Consider the following 26,236-nt stretch of genomic DNA (forward strand, 5'->3'; position numbering starts at 1 on the left):
AAGATCATAGAATTTACGAGCAATGCGATATCAAGAAAATCTCGAATAAAATAATTCTACCGAAAGAGATAGAGAAATAGATTTAGAGCTTTATAAAGTTTCCATCAAACAGAATGTTTTAATAAGGCTCGTAAGTAGCATTCGATGTGTCAGAGTATAAGAGGTAGGGAAGATGAAATGCACAGCTGTGCGTAAAAGGGATGAAAGGGAAGGAAACGAGTATAAAAGGGAAGCTGTTGCGCGGAAAAGCGAAACGGCGAGACGGCATGGTTGCTATGCGCACTAAAAACTTTCGAATTCGTCGGCAGCCGGAGGTGCTTGTAAAAGTACGATGGTAACTGTAATGCGATAAATGTAGTTTTGCAGTTGAAGAACTCGCTAGGATCATGCAAAAATTGCAATGATTAATCGCGGTAAATCAAGAACTTGTAGCACAAGTTGTCAAGTAAACATCAAGTAGCTCTAACTCTTAAGTAGTCGAATTCAGATTGATTTTTATGCACGTCGAAGCACTTAAGTATCTTTGGTATAATTAACTGCTTTCTTTCAATTTGCTCTATTAAGTTAAACTATTTATTTATTTTTATAATTTCTTAAATTATATATTTTTAATATCGTTTTTAATGCATGTAATAAAATATTATCAATGTATGTAAATGTAAATTATATATGCATTTATATATAAATATACACTAACTGCTTAATAATAATAAATAATATAAAAATAAAATAATACAAATAATATAAAATAATATAAAATAATATAAAATAATACAAATAATAAAAAAATAGAAAATTAGATTATTTTTTCTTTTCATAATTAAATTTGATCATTGTACGACGACTAAATTCGTTAAACTACCTAAGGAATAACAATTATTTCGTTTCTAGCCTAAAAAGATAAGTACATTGCAAGTAAACTTAAGAGTTTCTCTCCTCCTTTTAATGACTCCCGATATTTACTCGTAAGGATCTCGACTGTGCAATCAAGAATTATTCAACCGACTATACCTATGAAATAATGGATTAAATCGATTAACTCTTTTAAACTCACTGAACGTCTCTCTTGAATTCTCATTGAATTCTATCTCTTTCTCTCTCTCTTTATTTTTCTTTCTTTCTAAAATAGAGTTAGCGGATATTTGCCATAAATTGGAACAAAGTATCTTGCGCGCACAGGTTAATGGTATAAGTCGGGATTTATGAAAGAGCCATCGCATATATGTATGGATATATCAAAGTGAAATCGGGTCAGATTGCTCAGTTGTGCGTCCTGCAACTGGCACATTGTACGTCCCGTCTCGTAACTTTACACTGTAATTGCCCTAGCCCGGCGTTACACAGCGCGGTGGCAAAGTTTCCGTGGCACGGTAATAGCGGTGTTGACCAGCGAGATGAGATGTTATAGCAACGATCGCGTGAAATTAGTTTCGTGAAAATCTATTACGTGACGCGCGTTTTATTCGTAATCGCGAGTATCGTGCGATCCTTACAAATCATCGTCATCGTCGTCGTCGTCGTCCTCGTTGTCATTACGTACATTCACGATGGAGATCAAAGTAAAAAGTTTCTTTTGTTTCGCGCGACTCTCTTTCCCCTTCTAATTTTACGCTCCTCGAAAATTGGCTCGTGTATTACTCCAACGTATGGCTACAAACGAGCGATCGGCACTCGTGCCATGCAATCTGCGGAGATTGGCGGGTGCTCGTAAATCGGCAATTTTCTTTGTCCGTGAAATAACGTATAACTGATAAAATGCGGGTAACTGTCGAGAGCCTATAGATATCTGTTATTTCTCTTTTTTTTCTTTTTTCTCTTTCTCTCCCTCACAAGTTCTTACGCGAAAATGATGATTTAAGAGCTACCAGTCGTCTCTATGTATCTCGATTTCGCGTCGTTGATACTTTGTCGATGCGCGACCACACGCGCGAGGATTACCGGTGCGACGTGTATTTGTGTGTACATCATTTTGGTGTCCGTCAAATAACCGTGCACTCGAATACACAAACAGGCATTCGATTCGTACCGTAGATAGGGGTAGTTACAGGAATCTATTGTACTCTCGAGAGGTCGCGCGAGGATCGGACGGGGGCGCAAAAGGGGGAAGCGAGAGGACGGGGCTATTCGACGGCATATGAGGAGGGCAGGAGGACAGGGGATAGAAAGCGTCTGGATGAATGGCGGCGGTGTTGCTGGTGGTGGTGGCTTTTAGCTGGGCGCATTCAACCGCGAGGGTTAGCTGGGGGTACGATATTAACGCATCCGCACGCGGTACACAGGAGGCGGAGAGGATACGTCCGTTTCGCGGAATCGGCTATAAAATGTATCGCGACGGTAATATTTGTTTAATATAGTTTATCGCCGATGGCCATCGCCGTGATGCAAAAGTTATTCCTTGCGGCTTTCGGAAATGTAAGCGTGCGGCAGATATCTATATTCGAGAGGGATTCTACTCCAAGTATTAAATATTTTCTATGAATTACAGATTTATCGAACCGTATTTAAAACGTATGATATATTCAAACTCGACTATTGTAAGAAAAAGCGCTCTCGCTACCAACATGTGTCATTCATGTTACTTTAATTCTTAAAATATGTAAAAATATATAAATAATGAATAATGATTAATAATAATTGGTATAAATAATGATCAAATTTATTTCTAAAGCTATCTGTTACTACTGTTAAAAAATAAAATATTACAAAAAGTTATCCTAGCATTAAAATCACTTTTTCCCCAGTAAAAATTTGATAGAAGATAATCGTTTACTGTATTGAATATTTATTCTTCACATTTTAAATGATAATTAAATAATAAAAATAAATTAAAATAAATTAAATAGAAGTAAACTTAAATTATTCTGATTAAAATAAAACGCATATTACAAAATATCAAATTAAATAATTAAATATTTTTTCAATTTGTTAAAATACATTTTACACATATTTATATATAATTTTAATTATACGTATAATTCAATATTACAATAATTGTTATTTATTTCCGCTATTAATATTTGCAAAGAGCTATTTGCGACACGCTTGACAAATAATTTGCACTGTTCATCAGTGTCGTTGCCTTAAAGTATTCAGTTTAAAAAATATTACATTTTCTATAAAATGGAGAATTATTATTCGTCTGAGAAAAATTATTACAATAAGTCATCGGTTATTTATCGGCTAATATTTACTTCGGTTTACATCCGTATTCACCCCGCGTGTCTCGCGGACACGACCGTTATCATAAATCTCTCATTAAATCCTTTTCACGAAGTTACGAGAGCGTTGTTTAGACATGAAAGAATACAGATATCAAATGGTATGCACTCGCGTAACGATGCAACGCTTTCATTTAGATAACAAAGGGAACGAGATTGCCATCGTCCGTGCATCGCGCAGGGTGTCCAGGCAAGGGGTAGAAAATAATCAAGCGGAGTGTATGCGCGGGGGAGGAATGGGGGTGGAGGGTGGGAGGTATTTGGGAGGAGAATGAACTACGCAGGCCCGGCCGACTCTGAAATATGTTATACGCCGTAGGACGCCACAGCGGCGGTGGCGGCCGTGTTTGTTTAATTCGGTTTAACGCATTCGGGGTGAGGGTCGCATCGACCGAAACCGGTCGTGGCTCCACGCCGCACCTTCGTTTCGTCCCGTTTTCGTTCAACGCGCTTCCGTGCGGAACCGAGCGTGCTTCTCGAGATACGGAGGGAGCTTAGGTCCCCACATCCAGTCTCCCCCACAAACAGATTCGATGATAGCGTAAAATAGATACGGGGACGATGAACGCGAGAGTTTGCGAGCTTAATCGTGTAAGTTCGGTGATGATGGATTCGCTCGAGGCAACCGAAAAGCGAGATTTCAACGAGTCTACTCTTACTTCCGAATGTCGCGACGAAAAATTCGAGTTATCTGAACGATATGTTTGGTAAAATTATATCCACATCTGCGCCAAAATTTCCTTCGTCAAAATGCGAGAGATTGTTCATTCTGAACTTTTGTTTATGCGAATCATAATCGTATTATGACTTCCCATTCAATTCCCATCGTATCTCTCAATCTCAATTATATTCTCACGCGAGTCATTTCATCTCGCTTCTCGTTGTTGAACGCAATGTAACGTAACGCTCGGATGTTTATTCGCGTAATAATCTGTTAATAATCTAGTCGAGCGAGCAAGAGGATGGGCGGGAAGAACGCGAGAAAAAGAGCGCAAATGGGCGAACGGTGGCGGCAAAGTTGGTGTGTTTCATTGGGCTTTAGGAATCAAATATTTGCACGACTCGAGCTTCGCCTCGGTTTACACGGCGAAGCTCGCGAATCCTAAATACTCAGCATTTACCTCGACTCACTGGCGGAAAACCGGCAGGCAGGGTGGTGGGTGGAGGGCGAAGGGAGCGTGCGAGTGACGGGTCTCTGGTTATACGCGAATACCGCGAGAGGGTTAATTTGTCGGCTCCGCACGTTCGGTGCAGATTCGAAAATCGCGATCCGCGCGATTATACTGGGCGTGCGGCGCGTCAAAATAGCGCTGAATCAGCGGCCATTAAGGCCGGTGAGAGCTTATTATTGCGAGTTAAATCGTCCGAGCGTTTATCCTTCGTAAAGAGTCGCTTGCGAGTCCCTAATTGGCCTCCTCGCACGATCGTCGTGAGAATGGAATCAACGCACGAGCTCGAGGAAGCGTGGGCGTCAGGAGAGTCTACGATCAATTTCCGCTCGCGAGGAACAATTAAATCGTTATTAAAAAAAAAGAAAAAAAATATTTTACGTTATCTTTCGAAAATTATTCTTGCCGCGCAACTCTCTGTTAAAATTGCACCGTCAATTCACGCAAAAATATACTAAATAATAGCACAGAACGAGGTATTTGTAGTGCTGAGGAAATATTCTTGAGGCGATATATATCTATCGAAATTTTTGTAAAAAGGGATATTCTATGATAAACAATTTTGCAACCTCCTCTTCTTCCTCGTGAGAAAATAACTCCATGACACGCTCTTCCTGCTTCTATTATGCTAATTCGAACGTTCTTGCTACTTTATCATAAAACCTAGTCGCATATGAAATTCTCTCTGCAATCTCCTTAAATATAAAGATGGCCTTAGAGCTCCGTGAACGGTTATCGGTTCGATAGGTCTGCCACTTAATTCACCGCGCGCGTCGTCAATATCCGGATGCTCTTATCCGCCTCGAACGTGCACATCGATTCGGCATGTATCCGGGTTTGGCAATCCGCTCTACCGCCCACGTCTAACCTACATACGCGCATGATAAATGCTCTTCCATGTCCGAGTATCGCGCGAGTATCGAGCGAAATGCATGTTAACGATTACCGTGAAAATCGAGAGCGCGAGAATATGTTGGGGAACGTAGTAGGAGCAAAAAAAAACGCGGAGATACACGAGAAATTGGCTCCTTTGGCTCTCTATGGAATTTAGGCCAAGAGACCTGTCGACTTCCCTTCTCCCCCTTCTCACCCTTTTCCCAGATGCCGGTATCCGATGCTGACGCCCGATCGTCTCTGTTCTCCTCGAATTGTTATCGATTCGATGTCTCTGGTCCTGTTTCTGTCTCGTATATAACTGTGTATATGTCGCAAGCTTATCGTGAGACGTGGCACTTCATAAACATCTTAGTCTTGAACCTAATATTCTACATGAAGCTTCTATTCATGTCTATCACCTTATCGCTAAATATAAATCATGTCTCCATCATATTGTCTGAATAATCCAGATTTTCACAAATCCATATATAATCATTTCTTGAGCTAAATTAATCTTCTAATGATCAGATTGGAAAACCGTCAATGTATCAGTTCGCTGTCTGTCTGCACGAATAAATCGTATGAATAAATAAAAATTCTGAAAAATTTCGACTTCTATTTTTAAAATAGAAGACTTAATTTTATCCTTTCGCACGAAACTGCACAGATATAGCGATAATATCATATATTCAATCAATCTCGCTCGCATCGTCGTAGAACAATAATATAATCCGTCACGCGTTTCTTAACGACGGCGTCGTGACAAATTGGCGCGTACACGAGCGACAATCTGTATCAAGCGGACGAACGCGATCTATCGATCTGTCGATCATCGTAGGGAGAGACGCACCTCTGACATTAATACATCATCGATTGTCCTACAAACGTGCACGCTGGCGCTAGAGCAGCTAAAGTACTGATATTCAGTCCGCTCCAATCGTTCCAGTCATTATGCACCGACACAAACCCGCCTGTTAGATACCGTTCCGTGGTAGGTGCCCATCTGCAGTTACTTCGGCTCTCGCACGTCGTATGTACCTATGTACGAAACGGATACACCCTATGCACGCTGTAGATGGAGAGGCATGTGCGTACCAACCAATATATTCGAGTAGCCGCGCGAGTACGATACATTTTACTGACACAGAAAAAAAACAGCTGACATTAGCAAAAAACAGCTGACATTAGCAACAACAGCTGACATTAGCAAAAAAACAGCTGACATTAGCAAAAAACAGCTGACATTAATAGACAATGGTGAATATTTTTGCACAAATATAATACGAGCCATATTATATACCTCATACAAATAGAGAAGATATTTCAAAAGCTTCATTAATGTTAAGTAAAATTACATTATTCGTCGGATAATGATGTCGATAAACGTCGTATTATTATCTCCAATAAAATTTTAGATATAACGACACAGATAATTAATATTAAATATTCAAGAATTTTGTGTATAACAATCTCTTGACGTTTACGTCGAAGAAATAATCGAATTTGAAGATATTCAAACAATCCTAATGGCAGTTCGCTGAGAGATTCTTATGACAGAGCTTTATATATAGAATTCTTTGTTTCTAGTTCTTCGTCGCAAAAGTTTGCACGATGCAATCCATAAAGCAAAACGTTCCAATAAAAGAAGTAGAAATGTCATAAGTGTGTATATCCACATCTACCAGTCTTTGCAAGAGGTCTGCAAACAACGGTGGTTATAAAATACTTTTTTTTACAACAGTACGTGATCAAATCTTGAGTAACATCTCTGAAGAGTTCATAAGAGTTTAGTAAGTACAGCTGTTATATAAAGTTTTATAGCTACAATTCTTTCGTTAAATCTTGCGCTGTTTTTGAGAGCGTTTCATTACACAACATATTAATTTTTTTATGTCTGATTAAATTAGTAACATTTGATAGCAGTTCCTTCTACCTTTACTCTTATATTGCAAATATATTCACTAGACTTATATACAGAATAAAGTTTGCATCAAAGTTCAAGAATTAATTTCTTTCCCTCCATGCATTTAAAAATTTCTTTTTAAGTTTAAGAGATTTTCCTTGAAACTTTTCCTTACACAAGCGTAATACATAATTAAAAACAAGAAATATATGCATGATAAATTATTAGTTAGTGTAGTAACGTGAAACGAGAAAATATCTATTCTCTTTATGCAATTAAAATGTAAAAGGACATGTAGTTTTTTTTTTTTCGAAAGCTTACCCTTCGTTGAATTAATCACGATATTTGTGAGTTCACGTCGATATAAATATTAATCATATTTCATTATTATTCTAATGAAAATATATGGGACGACCCAAAAATTATGAATTCAATTAACGTTAAAGTTAACTAAAGTTATTATAAATTCAAGTTAATATTAAAGCAACAATATCTGTGATACTCGCGCGCGCGACGTTGTATGAAATCGACAGGAAAATCCGTAGTTTATTTATATCAGAGGGATAACGTTACTTGTGAGTAAGAGAGGATTAGAGAAGTCACAAATCATGGAATTGAACAGATTAAAATGGACATTCTGGGGAAGCGAAGATACGAGAATCGACCTGTCGGTGCATACCCTCGTTTTCGTTTTTCATCACTCTTTATGCGAATATGAAAACGTTTTCGCCGAGCCCGTATTTTAAAGGTTTCAAATATATTGAATCTCTAACATATTTTGACATATCTGTATATGTTTTTTACACGTTTGTTTATATTCTTGCTCACTTTCAATAAAGTCGATTTAAAAATCATAAAAGTAATATGAAAATATGAATAATATAATAATATAAAAATTCTTACATTATCATATCGTAAGTTAATAAGAAAATTGATGGGTTTGATAGGTTTCAAAATATAAATTTTTTAAATAATTACTGCTTTAATAACATTTTCCATCGCTCGAAAATATTTGTCATGATATATTTTCAAATCTACGATATCATAAAAAAAAAAAATGAAAATCCCTCGTCATTAAGTATGAATCCTAAATGATTGCCTTTAATCTCGAATCTCGATGTCCGACACGATCTACAACGATCGACTATATGAAACGATACGAAACTCGAGCTTCGAGCGCGATCCGTAAGACAAACTCCTATGATCCGGATGTCGCCAAGATTCGCTTTCCTCTCTGACCGACGTGTAGTCGACAAAGTTTCAAATTGGTCCCGGTCGGCTACAGGAGAAGAACCCCGGGCGACTGCCGTTCGTGTTGGCGCGCGATCCACATCAAATAGTCTCTAAATAGAGAAGGCGACCAACCACGATTACGAGTAGCGAGACAAGAGAAACATGATAATATATCACGGTCTTTGTCGCAGGCTGAATTTCTCCATTAGCTATATATATATATATATATATATATATATATATATATATATATTAGCTACATATATATTAACTATACACACGTCTATGCGAGTCTAGCTAGAGGGAAACGTAAAGCGCACGCGTACGCGTTTACATGTGTCTACGTATGCTCAAATACAAATACCGGGTTATCATGTGTACGTATACACACGGAGGTGTGTATACAATTTGCAAATGCATACGCGGCCCGAGACACGCACGTAGACGGGAGGGGAACACAAATCACTGGTGTAGAGAGGGACAACATCGAGGGGAGGTGCCTCCATGACATACGCGAGTAATTGAATCGATGAATGCATGTATAGCGTTATCGTGCGATGTTATAACCTTACACCCGAATCCAATAAAAATCGTTAAAAATAATTTCTGTACCAATACTTCTTCCCTTTATCAGATAATGTGTATGTATGTGTCCAGGTTTTTCTTTTATAATATATTAATAATAAAGAGGGAGGACTGCCGAGATTTTTAATATATATTGATTACTTTTCTCTATTTCAAAATATCTGGTTTTGCTCATAAACTTACGTTAAAAAAATATAATTATTTGCTAGAATGCATAGAAATTTATATATCGTGAAAAAAATGTAACTAATGAACATGACTATAAATAATCTTGACAAAAATAACATTGTACATTTATGATTATACTACTATTGTACATTTATGATTTTATTACTATTTTTTAAAATATAAAAATAAAGAATGCTGAAGAACGTATATAATCAATAGCTAAATGTGTACTTTTTCAAGAAGGAATTATGTGAAATTATCCGAAATTCAAAATCCTTCAATAAAAAAAGTTACTATATAAATCTGGAACAAATCTATACATGTTCAATTGATATCCTGCATAATGCATATAATATATGCATCACATGTAATATGTAATACACATATTGTATATAATAATGTACGTAATGTATATAATAATGTACGTAATGTATATAATAATGTACGTAATGTGTGTTTCACTAATATGTTAACTAATATTCTGCTTGTGAGCTACCTATGCCACATAGTTACCGTCTGTGCGTACACACACAGGGTATGTATACAATTTGCAAATGCACACGCAATTCGATACACGCGCATAGACAGATTGCGACGCAAATCACCACCAACATTGATGGGGAAGTGGTTTCATCTAATTAAATCGATCATATTTTAAATACGGGTTCCATTGTTTCATCGTGTTTTCAATAAATACATGATTTAGAAAACAAATATAGAAATTTTTGCTAAGTCAAAAATATAATACGTATAAACCATTATTTTTATGTTGAATTATTTTGCGAGTATCTTTTCTACAGTATTAAATATATGATTTGTTATAAAATTATGTATTTTTCTTAATAATATTACATCGTTTTTTTTTAAAGGAGAGATTATGTACGATTAAGAATAAATTCAATGCTATTTTTATATTATTATTTTATTTCGTCTTGTAGATAAATATATCATCCTTTTTATATCTCTCATATATTAAAATATCTATACGCAATATTTATAGTAAACTATACATACGCGATATTTTATGATTAACTATATTTTCTAAATAATGAAAAGTTATTATCAAGAGAGAGAAAGAGATAGAGGTACTTTCATGATAATATGTCCCATGTTACGATTATATAGTAATTAGCATGATCGTCCTTGTTTGCGTAATTGCAATAAGCGACACAACTGATTACATTCATGAGGCTAATGCATCTCAAACAACAAACCACATAAATGAAATCACAAGTGCATTTATGGAAAGGTATATCTCGTTCAACATTATACAAACGCTTTGTATTATAATGTCAACATGATGTCAATTAACTGATTATATTAATAACACTACTTGAGTATATAAAAAACTCGCATGTTTAAAATGCACTAAATAATAGTTTTCCGCCAGCAAGTATTTTATAAAAGTAACGTTCAATGAAAGATTTTTCTCCACAAATATTTCCATTTCGCATATAAAAACTAAATATGCTTTCAGCATCGGTATGTATTTTCTCAGGCAGATCAAGAATGGGACTATTTTATTTCTCTCAGAAAACGAATAGAAGTAGACTATTCTATTTCTTTTCAGAAGTAGTAAAAATTTCCCTGAGACATTTTCAAATACGTTTGCTGTAAAAACCACTGTGAATATTATCTTCAAAATCTATAAATATATTGATTCTGAAAAATAAACAAAAAATAATGATTCTTGATCGCCTTCGGCCAAAAGATTAATTTTCTTTGATAGGAAAACGTATTCTCAAGAAATATCAAACAATCAAATAATATATAAGCATCACAAGCATATCATGCATCAAACTCTCATTATCTAATCTTGAATTTCAACTCATAAGCCTAAAACAAAATTCGTATAACATTCATATGTGTTTGATGTGCAAAAAGAATCTCACTGGTATTCAGCCATTCGCGTCTCAGATAAAGCTAATAAAAGTGAATTCGAGAAAACACTTAAGTATGAGGACTAGCCAATCGCGAAAATTCTTCGAACGAGTTTCGGAGGAAGGGAGGGGGAGAAGGGACAAGTGCGAAAGGGAAACGGTGCTAAGGGAAGAGAAATACCGAAGAAGTTCGCGCGTACATTGCCGAGAGCCGGGCATTTTTGAAACGAGCGTTCGCGTGACTAGGTTGGTCGATGGTTCGGCGTCGCGAGAGAGATAGAGAGCGAGAAAGGTAGACGGAAACACGGGGGCGAAAGCCAGACGAGAAAGAGAACGAGACAGAGCGAAAGAGGGTGGGCGCTCGAAGGGGTCGCGCGGGGGAGGGTAGGTGTTCGTTCGTTCGGCGCTCTGGTTCTGGGGGGAAGGGCGCAGAGAGTGTACAGGAGAAGGCTGGTGGATCGATTCAGCCGCTCGAGTCGAGTCGAGACTACGCTTCGGGGCTCCGCGTGCTCTGCTCCGCTCTGCGGCCTCTCCACATACGCGCACGTAAACCATATGCCCACACAGACACGCACAATCTTCCCCAAGGACGTGCGTATGCGTGCAAAGACACCCGCGGACTGATCACCATTTCAACTTGCAAACGCAAGCAAAGAGGGCAAAGGGGAAACGGAGACGCGAATCGAGGGAGAGGCGGGGTGGGAAACTTCTGTGTTGACTTTCATCGGATTCAGTCCGATTTAATTTTAGTCGATGCGGCTTTGGATCTTGTAACCGCTATTCGCGGTTGAGTATGCCGATGATGAGAAAAGAGCTACATCGTTTCAGATTCGGGGGAAAATCAATGATGCATTTAAAAATCATAATCTTTAGATTTACGAATTTTAGATTACGATCGGAGAGTTAAGTTTCTTTAATAAATATACTCGCAAATATTTTTCGAAATCTCGAAATATTTATATTTTTATTATACGCGATTTATGAATTGTTTCCTCCAAAACTTAATAATTTTTCTATATCGTATATATGTATATTCTATACAGCAAAATTTATAACGAAACGTTTTATTTTTAAACACATGAAATTTTGATCTCATATCGCTATTTTTTAATCATTTTATTTTGAATTTAAATGAAAATAAAATTATATTTATCACATATTTGCATTTTCCTAAATTTAAATAAGTTATTCATATTTAAAATATCATTGATTATATTTATCAATAAAATTATTGTACGATTACGTAGCATAATAAATATATTTATACTGATATTTTCCGTGGAGTAAAAATATTTCAATAATAGGAGTTTTAAATGCATCATTCTTAAGTGTCATAGAATTCTGAAAGATTTAATTACGCGTAAAATGCGGTTCTGGCAGCATTCTTGAAAATAAAGTCTGCAAATTCGTATTCCTAGTGTAGCTCGTTAGAAAAATTACAGGCTACGTCCTACAACGGCAAAAGACCAGAATGTTTAATATCTTCCTACTGTAAAATACATCCCGCGATATAACGTCGCAAAATAACGAGTGCAATGCCCGCTGTACTCCGTTTTCGGCGGCCACTGCTTATTACGAATGTTCGCTCCACTGTGTGTTTCATTAGCATCAACCGCAACGTTTTATTACTGCTTGTGCTTAAGTATTTCGCAATTTACCCCGCCAAAAGTTTTAATTAATAAAACATTACAACACGAGATTGCAATGCCTATATGCTAGACAAACGAATTTCGCCAATCGGCGCGAGAGTGCATTTCCGATTAAATTGTAATTCCTGACTTTGCGTCAGCGTGCAACCATCGTAAATCTACCTTCTTGTATGCATATGCGCATAAAACGTTGTCACAAAAGAAATACGATCGTCTTTCGCGTTACACTTGTGTGATCCCTCTCTTGAAATCCCCATCTCGTGCATTATTTCTTACTTTCTCATCGTATCATGCTCTCTCTTTTTCAAGCGTTTCATTTTTCATATATTTCTATTTCTTATTCGCACAGTCGTAACGCGAAATAGATCGGTCCATGTGTTTATGAAAAATATAAAAGAGATAAATATAAATATATATATTTATCGAACCACGAGACAAGGAAGGAAAGAGACGAGATCGAGATAAGTCGCCGCTCTTTTCACTTCGCGTGTATTTCATTTAATTATCTCAATGTAATTTTCTTATATGAATCTGACGCGCCTCGCGCACACATGTTTACTCCCTCAATTTACGCATACGGGCGTTCGCACGCAATCGACCCGCGTGTACGCCACCCATCCCGTAGCGCGTATGCTTGAATGCGCGCAAGCACGCACGCACGCACGAGCGTGGAAACGGAGCGGATGCGAAGGTAAGAGGAGGAAGGGATGAAGATAGAGAGGCGAACGATCTCTCTCGCCTCCGCAAGCGCTTCTGTCAACTGTACGTCGCTACCGGGGGTGCACAGCCGCATTGCTCGCGCGCTGCAGTCAGCCTCCGCACCCTCTTTCCTCCCCCTCCCCCTCTCCCTCGCCATCCATCCTCCCCAATCGTACCTGCAGTCGCAGCCACCACGGCGCGATTGTGTGTTTCGCGGTGCATGCCGTTTGTCACCATTCAAGACGCTGACGCCGAATGCCGAGCGAGTTTCGCCACGAGTCAACGGCGAGGAGGGAGGATTCTCCATCGAGATCCCTCAAGAGGGGATGCGTCGGGGGTAGCGAGGGAGGAGCGGGACGTTTACGCGTTTGCGGAAGACGCCGTCGTGCAAGAGGCTTGGGCAACCGCTGCGTCGCGATTGTTCCGAGAAATTGCGGAGTACGGTCGATTACTTTAACAGTCGTATTATCATGAAAAACACCCTACGCTTACACTCTATGATTAACCATACACACTCGTGTTTTCACATTTCATCAAGCTCGTTAACATTCGCTTCTACGCGCGCGGGAATATGTAATATTAATATTCTTTTCCTTCTTTATGGGTTCTTCAGATATTATTGCAATTTATGTCGAAACATGGACGTTGACTCTCGTTTTTCTTTGTCTATATGAATTTTAATTCGCGCTATAATAATATCTAAGAAGTAAAAACAAATAAAATTGTCATCGTTAGCAAAATGAGTTTAGAATTTTTAAAGGAACCTTTAAAAAGCGGTAACAGTTGGTTCTTTGTCCCGAGGATACGCGCGCAAGTCGAGAGCAACAAAGGATATAAAGCCGAATCTAATAGAAGCCTCTCATCCGCAATGTGCACGGTGCGATTACGCTGTATCTTGTGAAATCAACAAGATTATCCATCGACGAAATCGGACCATCTGCGCATTGTTCAGATTTACGATCAGCAAGCGTACATGATGTCCGAAACAGTAGCCTATCAAGATATTCGTGATAATATTTCATATTAAAATGAGATGAAAGGAATCCTACTCGCGTCGTGATTATCTATTTTTTTCAATATCTTATTAGTTATTATTAATTAATGTTAAATTCTTCAATGTCGCCAGTAAATAAATAAAAGACGTAAGTTAGATCGACCACACTGATTGGTGATTGGTCAATGCCAGTTATTTTACATAATGAAAAACATGTGAGAAAGAGAGAAATTGCTGAAATGTTCTTTATTAAAAAGTTTGACAACACTAGTAACTTACAAAAGGACACTGAGAATTTAAACAATATTTATGATAAACTAATAAAGGTCGTTTAGTCTTTCTCAGTTAGTTGGATGGAGAGGTTGACATGATGAAATCTTGACACAGTGATTTCCTTTTCTCTCACAATATAATAGCTAACTAAGGCTCTGTATGTACATTTTTCGCTTATTTTTATTATCAATTTAATGTATGTCAATTACTTCTTATAATACTGTATAAATATTTTAGTTTACTTGATAAGGACCAAACCTTGGTCGAAACGTCGTGATATACTACCAATCAATAAATTTGCCAGTGTGGTCGATCTAACTTACGTCTTTTATTATTAATTGTCAGCTTAGCTATTTATTAATTGTTATATTATATAAAACATAAATCATTTTTTAAAAGATTCTTTTCGCGTTATTATTTCATTTTTGAAATAAACCTTACAAATTATTATCCTCTTTTCTAACTCTGGATGTGCTTCATATCATGTGAACACAGAACTCATTCTGTATTCCCTGTTTCCTCTCGAAAATATCCCCCGAAACAAACCACTCGAAAAGTTTCCTCGCGATAAAACATACTCGGCCACTCAGGCGGACGTGCTAAACGCATGTTTAATAATTGAAACCTGCTCGCATTCGATCGATATCGTGCGCCGCTAATCGTGCCGCCGCGAGCGACGACCCGATTTGCATTTCGCCCCTTTCATTCGCGTCGATGTTCCGCGTAGTCTAATGCCGCGAACAATGTTCTCGCAACAAGTGTGCGTCTGTGTAAAAAATCCGATTACGGGCTGTAATACGGAAACGGCCGGTATAATCGTCGCGGCCACCACCGAAAAATTTTTCGGACCGGCCCGCGGCGAGCCACCGTAACCGAATTTCGCCGGTTCTCGTTCCGACGTGCAGCTTCCGCGCCTCTCATCGATATTCTATTAATATTTCAATATTCTCGGCCAGCTGCCTCAGGCACGAGACAATATCTACGGCAAGTATGCATCTGTCGGTTCGTGACAGTCGGTGAGCGAGGAACACCATCGTGCGCAATAAGAATAAGACGACCTGGCGTATCTTACAGCCGGCAACTTTTCTCTCCCCGATGCGATCGCGTCCATCAAAAGTGCGGTTCTAATTTCGACAAAGAATAACTGGCGCGTCGATGGCAATTTATCCCGCTCTCTAAAAGTGAATCAGTGAAAATATCACTAATTTAAACAGTAAAATAAGATTTCACTGAGAATCAGTGAGTATTTTACTGATCTTCAGTGGAAACGCTTACTTTTTTGTTATTTTATCTTATATCTCACTGATTATGGTCAGTTAAAATAAAATTCACTGTAAAACCAGTAAATTTTACTGTAAAACCAGTAATCGCTAATTCGTTCGTTTACCGCTACGATCGCTATCTCTCTGGTATTTAATTTTAGTCAAAAGAATTATATAAAGTTTGCAAAGAGCGACATTTAAAATTAGAAGTATTACTTCGATTTAATTTCTGATACAATCTCAATAGAGAGGCTTCAGATATTAAATCGATCTTTATAAGTCGGACAAATAAATGTCTGGCGACTTAATGAAAATTATTCGTTCGTTATCTATTTAAAATAACAAGTTCAATATGCATGTAATATATATAAATAAAATAAAATTTTTAATATAATAAATATTTAGTAAATATAAATAAAATTTTTAAGTTTTTATGAAACAGATAGAGAGATGAATTGTAGTTTAATATTACTGACAATAACGAAAGAAATATTACTAATATTGAGAAATATTACTGATTGAAACAGTCAAAATTATTAACTGATTCTTTCAATAAAATATCACTGATTTACAGTGCTGTACTTATAACTGCTGTAATAAGTGACTATTTACTGTTTTTCAGTGATAATACACTGATTCACTTTTAGAGAGCGCATTTCGCATTTTTTACTATATTTTTCAAAGACGAAATTTTAATCGTTGCGAACGAATAATATAAATTGATCCTCCTCCCGGTTGATTGAAAATGAAGAGGCAATGCTACTATTTGTGTAGTTTTATTGGTGCATCTAAAAGAGTCCAAATGCGTTTCCGTGCATTCCTTTCTCGCCCGCAAACGGAAAATCGATACATATTCGAGAATGTAATCCACATCCTTCATGTGTGTGCGTGTATATGAATACATGCGTGGAAAATGTAAAAAAGAATTTGTTCAAAGATATGTGAATATAGATATTTTTAGTTTTATGCGTATTCCGTTTATTGCTAGATACAAGTGAAAACGCGTTTCTACTTCGCGTTTTTTTATTCTCGCACAAATGGAAAGCAGGGTGACTTTAAAATAGACTTCCATTCTCAGATCGGAAACTGAAACAGGTTTCGGAGAACGTCTTGCGCCTTTCTTCTCGGGCGGAAACCGCAAAATAGAGTTTGCGATGTCAGCGCGCGTGAAAAATGTAACAAATAATATCCTCAAAAACGAGATGATGCTATTCGCATTTTGCGACGTAGACTATGATTTTTATATGTCGGTTTCATCGGCGTGATAATATCGCCAGATGTGTTTTAAGGCGAGCCAGGGTGCATTTTGCATAACTTTATTACGTTTATTATGAACTCTCTTCACTAACTGCATAATAGTTTCAGTGAAACATAAACGCAATTCGAGTACTCTAAAATTGAAAAGCCAATCATGATGCACAAGTTTGCCTTACTGTAACAATGACAATCGATCCAATTAAAACTTAAGTACAATTCTAATTTCGAGTTGAAGCGACGTAATTAAAGTTTATACATTATGCCCCGCATTCTCTCGCTGCTCATAACGTGTAGCATGCAAATTGCACGTTTACTATTACACTCTATTATTATAAATACCTGTTTCCCAACGCACCAATTTGCACCGTGAATTCGATCGATTGGACGTAACTTCCTTTCGCGACCGGCTTTACACTGAAACAGAGAAAATGACATCCCAATTAATATTTCGTAAATATCTATGCAAGACTGTATATATGTAAATATATGTATATCTATGTGCGTGTGTAAAGAAATTAATTTAACTTCAAAGTAAAGCTTGCTTATTTTCCCCTTTAATTTATGCTCTTTTAATTCTCATTCACATTCAACTCTTTTATATGTCGATACAACATAGTTTTGTCCATTCGACTACTTAAGGATTAAAATCGAATGAATGCATTTTGAATGACTGCGAACACTTTATTCCACTGAGGCGTTCTTCTTCATAATGCTACTCCCTATTCGATGCTAACAAGGCGTAAGCAACCGAATAAACTAGTTTCATTGAGAGTTACTTGAAAAATTATAATACAACCATAATTGAAGTTACTCGCTTGCTGAATAAGTCGCTCTAACATACGTCTCAAAATACATAAAAAAATCTTTGCTTAAAAAAATTTAAATTTTTCATTAAAAATCGGAAACGATGTTATACGTTATTAATTTATCGCAAAATTGTTCGATGCTTTGAGTTCATCTTTCTCTCTACGATTTTTTAATCATGTCAATGATACAATTTACATACATATTTTATTACTAAAATAGAAATGATTTTGGAATATTGTCGCCTGTTCCTCAAAAAATCAACACCTGATGTAAACGGTCAGGAGAATAATTGAGATACCTATCTAATCAGCTGATAAGAGAGTAAATCCACTAATATACCTATGTACTTCCAAATGAAGCAAGACGTCGTATTGGTTAAGACTTAAGTTAGTCGCTGGCAATGGAGTTATTATCACTCGTCGGAGACACGCGACGTACAGATTAACCGTAACAGAGGAACGATAAAGGAACATTCGCATCTCACGAGAACGTGCTTATGCTCCGTAATTACCCGCGAGAGTAATCGCAATCAACGCCTCTCGCACACGATCGACATTACAGTTCAACAACTCGACTCTCGGCGTTTCTCTATTGTCCTGCCGTCTAATGCATTCCCTCCTCCCCCGCCTCTCGAAAACATAATACGTAGTAGTCGCGTTGCATAGATAAGGGATGCGAAACGCAAAATGACTTGCGCGAACAACGAATACTCGGCGCAATCATCGTCGGAAAGTGAATTATCTCGGAACGGAGTATCGCGGGTATCGATCGCGAAATACGAGTACAGGCCCCTCGCGATCGAATAGGTACACTAATTAGACGATAGGACGTTACTCGAGAAGCAAAAGCGCTTCTAACGAGCGGTGGTGACCGCGATACGCCGATTGTGGTATACAAACGATCGGCTAACAAGATCGCTTTCGGAGAACACACTCAAAATTAATCGTTGAACTGGATTATTAACGAGCGAAGTAACGACACTGTTGAGAGATTGACTGTATGTATATGACAGCCGCAGAAGCCTCCCAATTCGTACCGTCTTAAAAAATTGTATTATACATCATCAAAATTTATTAAATTTGATTTCCCTTAAAAAAGAATAAAATTTTTTTTTAATAAGATATAGAATTTTATAAAAGATCTTTTATATATAAAATACAAGAGTGATCCTAAAATAATATAATATTATATATATTAATTATAATATTAATTATATAATTATATAATTTTATAAAAAAATTTAAATATTTCAAGAAATTAATAAAAAAGTTATATATATTTATTTGTTTATTCATTTATTTCTCGAATTTTATTTCAAAACAAAACAATCATTGAATAAATTATTAATAATAAAGTGATAAGAATCTTCAAGCTACTGTCTCTCTGCACCTATACTTTGCATTGTTTTTTTACGATTAAAACAACAAAAGTCATGTCTATTTGTGTAATATTGAGACAAAATAATATTTAAAATGATATTTGAAATCTTAATAGTAAATGGGTGGACTGGGAGAATAGGGAGCCACCCTTTGATAGTAATAATGAGCGTCGCGTGGCGAAAGGGTGCCGGGTACGTTGGCCCTTTTGGGTGTCCGGAGTGCCGTTATTAATGGAGAACGAAATAAATTTCGGCGCGCGCGGCTCGGCTTATTATAATCCTCGCTGTATATATTGTGCTTGCTCCGCCTCAACCCTTTGCACCGATTCGCGTCGTCCCACCCCGGTACTTTCACCTTTCTATGCGCCCTGTGCCGCATGACACGGCGGATTATCGTGCGCCGTGTCGAGATCGTCGAATTATTCCACGGTTGACAACGCCCTTTTTAAGTCCGACGAGAATGCTCACTTCTCACGCACGTGAAAACGTCGCCCTATCTATTTAACGCGATGTTACAAACCTACTTCTCGAGTCCCTCGCGAAAAACGAGAAAATTTCCGGTTAGCGCATTGAAAATAATTACGCACACATTTTTGGCTTTAAAATAATATACAATACTTTAAAATTTCAATGTATACAATGTGTACATAATACAATAATATAATGATTGTTATAGATTTATGTATCGTGTCTTAGAATTTATGATGATTATAATATAAATTTTTGAAGGAATTTTGAACAAATTCAATAGAGAGGTGTTAATAGTGTAATTTATAAAAAGAGACAGAAAAAGAAAAAATTACTTGATTAAAGTCGGTCAAATAAATCTACAGATGTAAAGAATAATGTAAAAGTGTATATGCTGGTAACAAATATGCAATTTCGTAGGATCGCAATTCCCGAATCGGACGTATTTTCTTAAGATCAATAGTCCACCCTTTCCTGTCCTTTACAAGAAAATGTATCGCGCTCCAATCCATTAATTTAGTTCCCACTCGCGACCACAGACGAGATCGTGCGGTTGCACCAAGAGTCATGGCTCAAGCCGGAAACTCGAACGTCGAACAAAGTTGCCCGCGAGAGACCGCAATACTCTTGCCACAATGCCAATCCGATACAATATTTACTCGGATCTGGTCCAAAGGTGACTTCACGAAATAGTTGCATATTTTACAGGCGAAAACAGAGATACAGCGCGTGATTCAGATTTATATCTTACGATAAAAATTTATACCATTGTGTGAATCGAAATTTATTGTTTCAGTTGAGTTATAAAAGATTGGTCTTTTCGTACATACATGACGAATCTTTTTATTAATTATTTCTTATTTTACTGATATGTTAATTGAAATCGAAAACAGATAAAGCGAAGCTGTATCCGATAACATACGTAATTGATGATGTTCAATTCGACTCATTAAATTCAATAAATCCCGACTAATTTTTACCATATTTATATTGACACGTTAAATCTAGAGATTTCAACATCTCGCTGCTAGAATGATTCTGACACTTGCAGGAAGATTTCCAGGCGTCTAATCTTTGCGTTTTCGATTAATGTTTCATTAAGTTCTGTTGATCTTACGTCGGCAGCTTCCGATCCACAACGTCGAAGTACCTTGTTTCCCTTGAAAGATCGTCATTCCAACGTTCTACCCCGCGATTCTCTCCGAGTGTTTATGTAGGAGGGCAAAGTCGAAAGGAGATGCAGGATCGAAGACGGCTGGGTGGTATGCCGAGGTGCTTTAAGCCGGCAGCTTCGCGTGAAATTCAAAGTCAAGAAATCCTGCCTGAGATGCGAACTCGAGTTCATGGAATTAACCGATATGTTGCTGGTGCCGAACTTAATGCATTTAATACCTTTTTATCACTTTAACAAAATTAATCGTTACTCTATTAAAAATAAGAATATCTCGTGCTTGTTCAAACTAATAATTTATTAATTTATCTTTATCTTTTTCTTCTTCTCTCTCTCTTCCTAATATATTAAGATAAATAGAGATAATAAATTCAAGATTGCAATAATAATTTTCTTAAATCCAATCAATCTTTAAGGAATACACATTCCTGCGTTGGTTTAATTAATTTCACTAATCCTTTATATATGACATATCAAAAATAAAGTTATTTTTTACTAAAAGTGTTATAAAAATACTATTTCAAATATTTAAAAAATGATATTTTTTTTGTATATATTATAAAATTTTGGTTCAATTTGGACAATTAGTCAAAAAATGATTTCTATACGAAAAATTATATATCAAATGAAAGGAAGAAATCTTTTAAGAAATTAAAGAAACCTTCATTATACATATATGTATATATTACACATAAAATTTATAAGTTATTGCGAGGAAGAAATTTGTTCTACTACTCCTCGTGAGCAGCTAAACATGTATATGTTTAATTTCCATTATAGGAATCGCGAGAATAGCAAAGCGAGAAGCTGCGCCCCGCGAGACATCGAATGGTCCAGGCAACAAGGGGGGAGCAAGACGGTCTCGAACCGCAGGTGCAACCATCCGACGCCGAGCGCACAGAACGCACATGAACACATGCCTCCCCTTCCTCTCCCTCTATCTCTCTCTTTCTCTCTCGTCGCTGTCTCGGGCAACACCGAGAATCTCCCACGGGATAAAACCAAACCCGGGCCCGCGCTGCTCCGGTTCCATCCTCCCATATACGCGGTCGCGGCGAGCGGTTCCTCCGCTCCGTCTGGACCGAACCGTTTATCCCGCCGAACTTTCAGCCTCACCGAGTCTACAGTACGTCCAACCAGCTCCCAACTCCTGGCGTCCCTTCCTCTCCGCATCCGGCAATTCCCGACCACCACTTGGAGCAGACACCCCCCGGTATCCACGACCAAACGCCCGGGGCTTCGAGCTTCCTGAATATTTTATTTACTCGTCGCCCCGCTTCTTCCTCTTCGCCTCCTCCAGCTTCGTTGCACCGCCTTTCTCTCTGTCTCTTCATCTCGCACGTTTCCTTTCCCCTTTCCCTGTCTCGACTCTATCCGAACATCGATGCTCCTCTTGCACTCGGTAGTTCTACCGTCGATCTTTTTCCTCCTCGATTACCCTGGTCTTTTTATCCTTCATCGTCCTATCGCCCACTATCGCCTCTTTTTATCCTTAATCGCGCGAATTTATCTTGGTTAGAAGGTCTTCTACAACAGCAACCGCTCGCTCTCGTTCTCCCTTCATTCAGCTTTTTTCATGCAGAGCCACACATAATAAGCATACCTGCTCGAATGCACGCGTTTATATGCGTGATGTGCAATTACGGTGCATAAAATTCGTATACTGCGCTGCATAACGATTCCACGTCTCGCGATCGTCTTTCCGATTTTCGCGAACTGATTTTTGCCGAATAGACGCGATAATATTCCTCTTTTATGACCGCACGAGAAGCCAATAGATGCCTTTAATTATTCGCGTTATACCCAGAGCGTTGCAATTTTCTCGGGTTTATTTCCGAACTTTTCTCGTCGGAGATTGTATAATAGTAACAGCTGAAATTGCCAATTTCATTCACCGAGTCGTCGTCTATATACGATTCGTAAAATCACGGAAACTTGTCTAAAAGAAACAAGTTAATGCTGCTCGGATTTAATGATTACTATGGGATACTAATTTTAAAACAATCTAAGTCGAATTCGAAATTATTCTAATCGTTAATAATTGCACATTGTGACGCTATTAACTTACATCTACAAAAATAAATATACGCCCATAATTATTCTTTTTTATACTTGATTGCACATAAATTATATATGTTCCGACTGTTAGATTTAGTTTAACTGAAACAATTTCATTGAATGTTTTATCCCGCTGGAACTCAACTTGCCAAGTTCCATCAATTTTCAATCGCGTAATTGGAACACTATCGATTCCCCTATTCTAAAATAACCGCTATTCTTGTTAGATAACTTGACTTCGAGCGGTTGCGGTTCAGAGCGTTCGACGTCTCAGACAAGCCGTTGCATGCATATATATATATATATATATATATATATATATATATATATATATAGAGAGAGAGAGAGAGAGAGAGAGAGAGAGAGAGAGAGGGTGTTAGGGCAATCTCTTCCCAAAAGAAGCTCTTGTAGCTTACCTCGAGAGCTTTTCAAAACACTATAATAAAGTATTTTTTCATTGCGTACTTTTCGAGTTATGAGGCTTGAAATAATCTCTTAATTTTACATAAACCATAAAATATCTAGTAAAATATTCATTTTTCGATTATCTTACCTTAATACTTTTCTGTACAAAATAATGAGAGGAATCAATTGGTGTAAAGAAAACACATAATTGTTTCGAAGAAAAATATGTAATTTGCAATTAACAATTACATTTTTTTTTCGAAACAATTATGTGTTTTCTTTACACCAATTGATTCCTCTCATTATTTTGTACACAAAAGTATAGGTAAGATAATCGAAAAATGAATATTTTACTAGATATTTTATGGTTTATGTAAAATTAAGAGATTATTTCAAGCCTCATAACTCGAAAAATACTCAATGAAAGAATATTTTATTATAGTGTTTTGAAAAGCTCTCAAGGTAAACTACAAGAGCTTTTTTTGGGAAGAGATTGCCCTGACACCCTGTTTATATATATATATTCTTTCGCGAATTCCCCCGTTACAGCCGAAGCGGAAGCGGATAATCAAATATCCGCGAGAACCGGCCGGAACCGGTTACCGCGCGAAACAAATTTCCCGCGATCGCGCACATAACTTCTCATTGAATGTTATAACTTCATTAAAACGAGCGAGCGAGTGGATATACGACGGCGCGAGCGAAATGAGATTATGCAGGATGCATCGTCCCTTCGGTTTCGGGCGCGGACTTCTTCATTAATTTTACATCGAGGTTCCGCGTGCGTCGTATATGCGTACAGCGGACCCGAAATACGATAATGTGTGCCACGGTGTGTACGTGTGTCGTACGCGTGTGTACCGAGACCTAATCCGCGACGAGGATGGCCGGTGATTTCATAGGGAATTAATCGATCGGGAAGGGTAAATTCGTGTGCCGGTATTAAAGGATTTCCCCATGGTTGCTGATAATTCGATTGTACTCCTGTACATACATGCATACAAAGGACAGGTACATGCATACATACACACACACGTACACATTTATATATATACGTGTGTGGACACACGGACGTTGTTCCGAAACGCAGCCGACCAGAACGAATGAAATCCGGAATAAATTCCTAGTTACAAGCGCGCGAGCAAAAATAAAATCCACTCGTGGCGTACCGTCGGCGTCGGCATGCCCGTCGTAAATTTCATGCCGTCGTGGATGCACCTCTGTTACAAGATATACATAATCCAGGCTCGTTCCATTGTCAATGCTGCCGGGCTGGCGGTTATGTATATATGTATGTACGAATTACATTTCTCTCGCGCTAGCTCGCGAAAAGAAGACAATGCTTTATTTTTAACTAGGAACGCCGACTTGCGCTTCGTACTCGTGTCCATTTTTAACAAGTCGTTTCACCTGCTATTGCTGCAGAAACCGTCTACAGACTGTCCCACTTTTCTCGGTGATATCTTTAAATGGAAAGAGAGAGAGAGAGAACACAAATAAAAAAAAAATTAAAAAATCTGTCACTTTAAACAGTCAAAATGATAGAAATTGGTTACTTTATTTAAAACTTTATTCGAAACTTCATAAAATTGCAGCAACATCTAAAGAAAAAGAGGTGCTTGTAAAAAGAAAAGAGAGAGATTGAGCCTCAAAGAAAATTTAATATGCATCGCGTAGAGAGTTCACTGTTTAAGTTAAATAATAAGTCTGTGTGCGCTTGCACCTCTACGCATTGTGTACTTAAAATAAAATAGATACACACTTTAGCGAAAAGAGAAGGAGGAATAAAAGTAAAATAAATAAATAAGTAAATAATATTTCTGTTTGATATGGAAACAAACATTTTACTTTATACAGTTACATCGCTGGAAAAAATGCGGAAGAGGTATTGTCAGAAAAGAAGCACGTGACGTTTAAACAGCACGAAACGTCAATAGAACGCGTTACCGAGATTGCGTAGCCTTCGCGTAAGAAGCCATTACTCGTCGTGTTTAACATCCGAGGGAAAGCGCCTGCCTCAATTAGGGGGACAGACCGTAAAACCCTTCCCACGCCGGAAATCAGCTCCGATCCTTATCCGCTTTGTAGCCCGGGTGCCAAGAAAGCGCGCGCAGCACGATAATTGCTTTTCTGCCCGTGGCACAACGAAAATATTGTTGCTGCTGGCGGCGAGGCGCGGAGCTGATGGCATAAATTTAGCAGAAAAAATAGAAAGAGTAATCGCCTTATCACACATGCACACACACACACATACACATACGCTGGAGTTTCGCGACATCTCTCCAATCCCGTCGAGCTTAAAAGCGGGGGAGGAATTTCGTAGCCATTGCGGAGGATCTTTGAATGCGTAAATCATATCTGTTAATTTACCGCGAATGATTTCAGGATTTAGTCGAAATTATATGTTTCTCATAAGGATATTTTCGTTCAACGATCACCGATCTCATGTATGAAATTATAAAAGAAATCTCTATATTTTTATTGCCTCTAACATTTTTTATTTATTCTCCCGTTATTTATTTCCCTCTTTGCCATGCGATATATTTAAATATAAAAATAAATTAAGGCACAAAAGTATCGTATTTTTTTTCTTTTTTTAAATAGATTTTTCGCATATTACGATTAAAAAAATTGCATCTCGCATATTGCATGGCGCATCGGAAATATGACAGAACTGCAGAGTTATAAAACGATAATGATTTAACTAACGAAGACGAATATTCATAAAGAAGACATGAGAAAAAGGAAGGCAAATGGATGTGTGTAGCACGAGTAACGTATGT

At 37.5% G+C, this 26,236-nt stretch overlaps 1 protein-coding gene across 6 annotated transcripts in view; it reads right to left on the bottom strand.

Annotated features, from left to right (window-relative positions):
- The window catches only part of LOC145973805 (uncharacterized), a 254,234-nt gene that overhangs the window by 177,752 nt on the left and 50,246 nt on the right, over positions 1 to 26,236 (bottom strand). For 4 of the 6 annotated variants that reach the window (XM_083103379.1, XM_083103376.1, XM_083103377.1 and 1 more), the window contains exon 2: positions 17,506 to 17,580. The gene's annotated coding sequence lies outside the window, so the exon portion shown is untranslated. The remainder of the gene's footprint in view (positions 1 to 17,505; positions 17,581 to 26,236) is intronic. The other 2 variants (XM_083103381.1, XM_083103380.1) reach the window with 1 other exon arrangement.

This window comes from Camponotus vicinus, unplaced genomic scaffold (assembly GCF_025532165.1).
Source record: "Camponotus vicinus isolate PSW18456_S1 unplaced genomic scaffold, iyCamVici1.0 SCAF_6, whole genome shotgun sequence".
NCBI classification, from domain to species: domain Eukaryota; kingdom Metazoa; phylum Arthropoda; class Insecta; order Hymenoptera; family Formicidae; genus Camponotus; species Camponotus vicinus.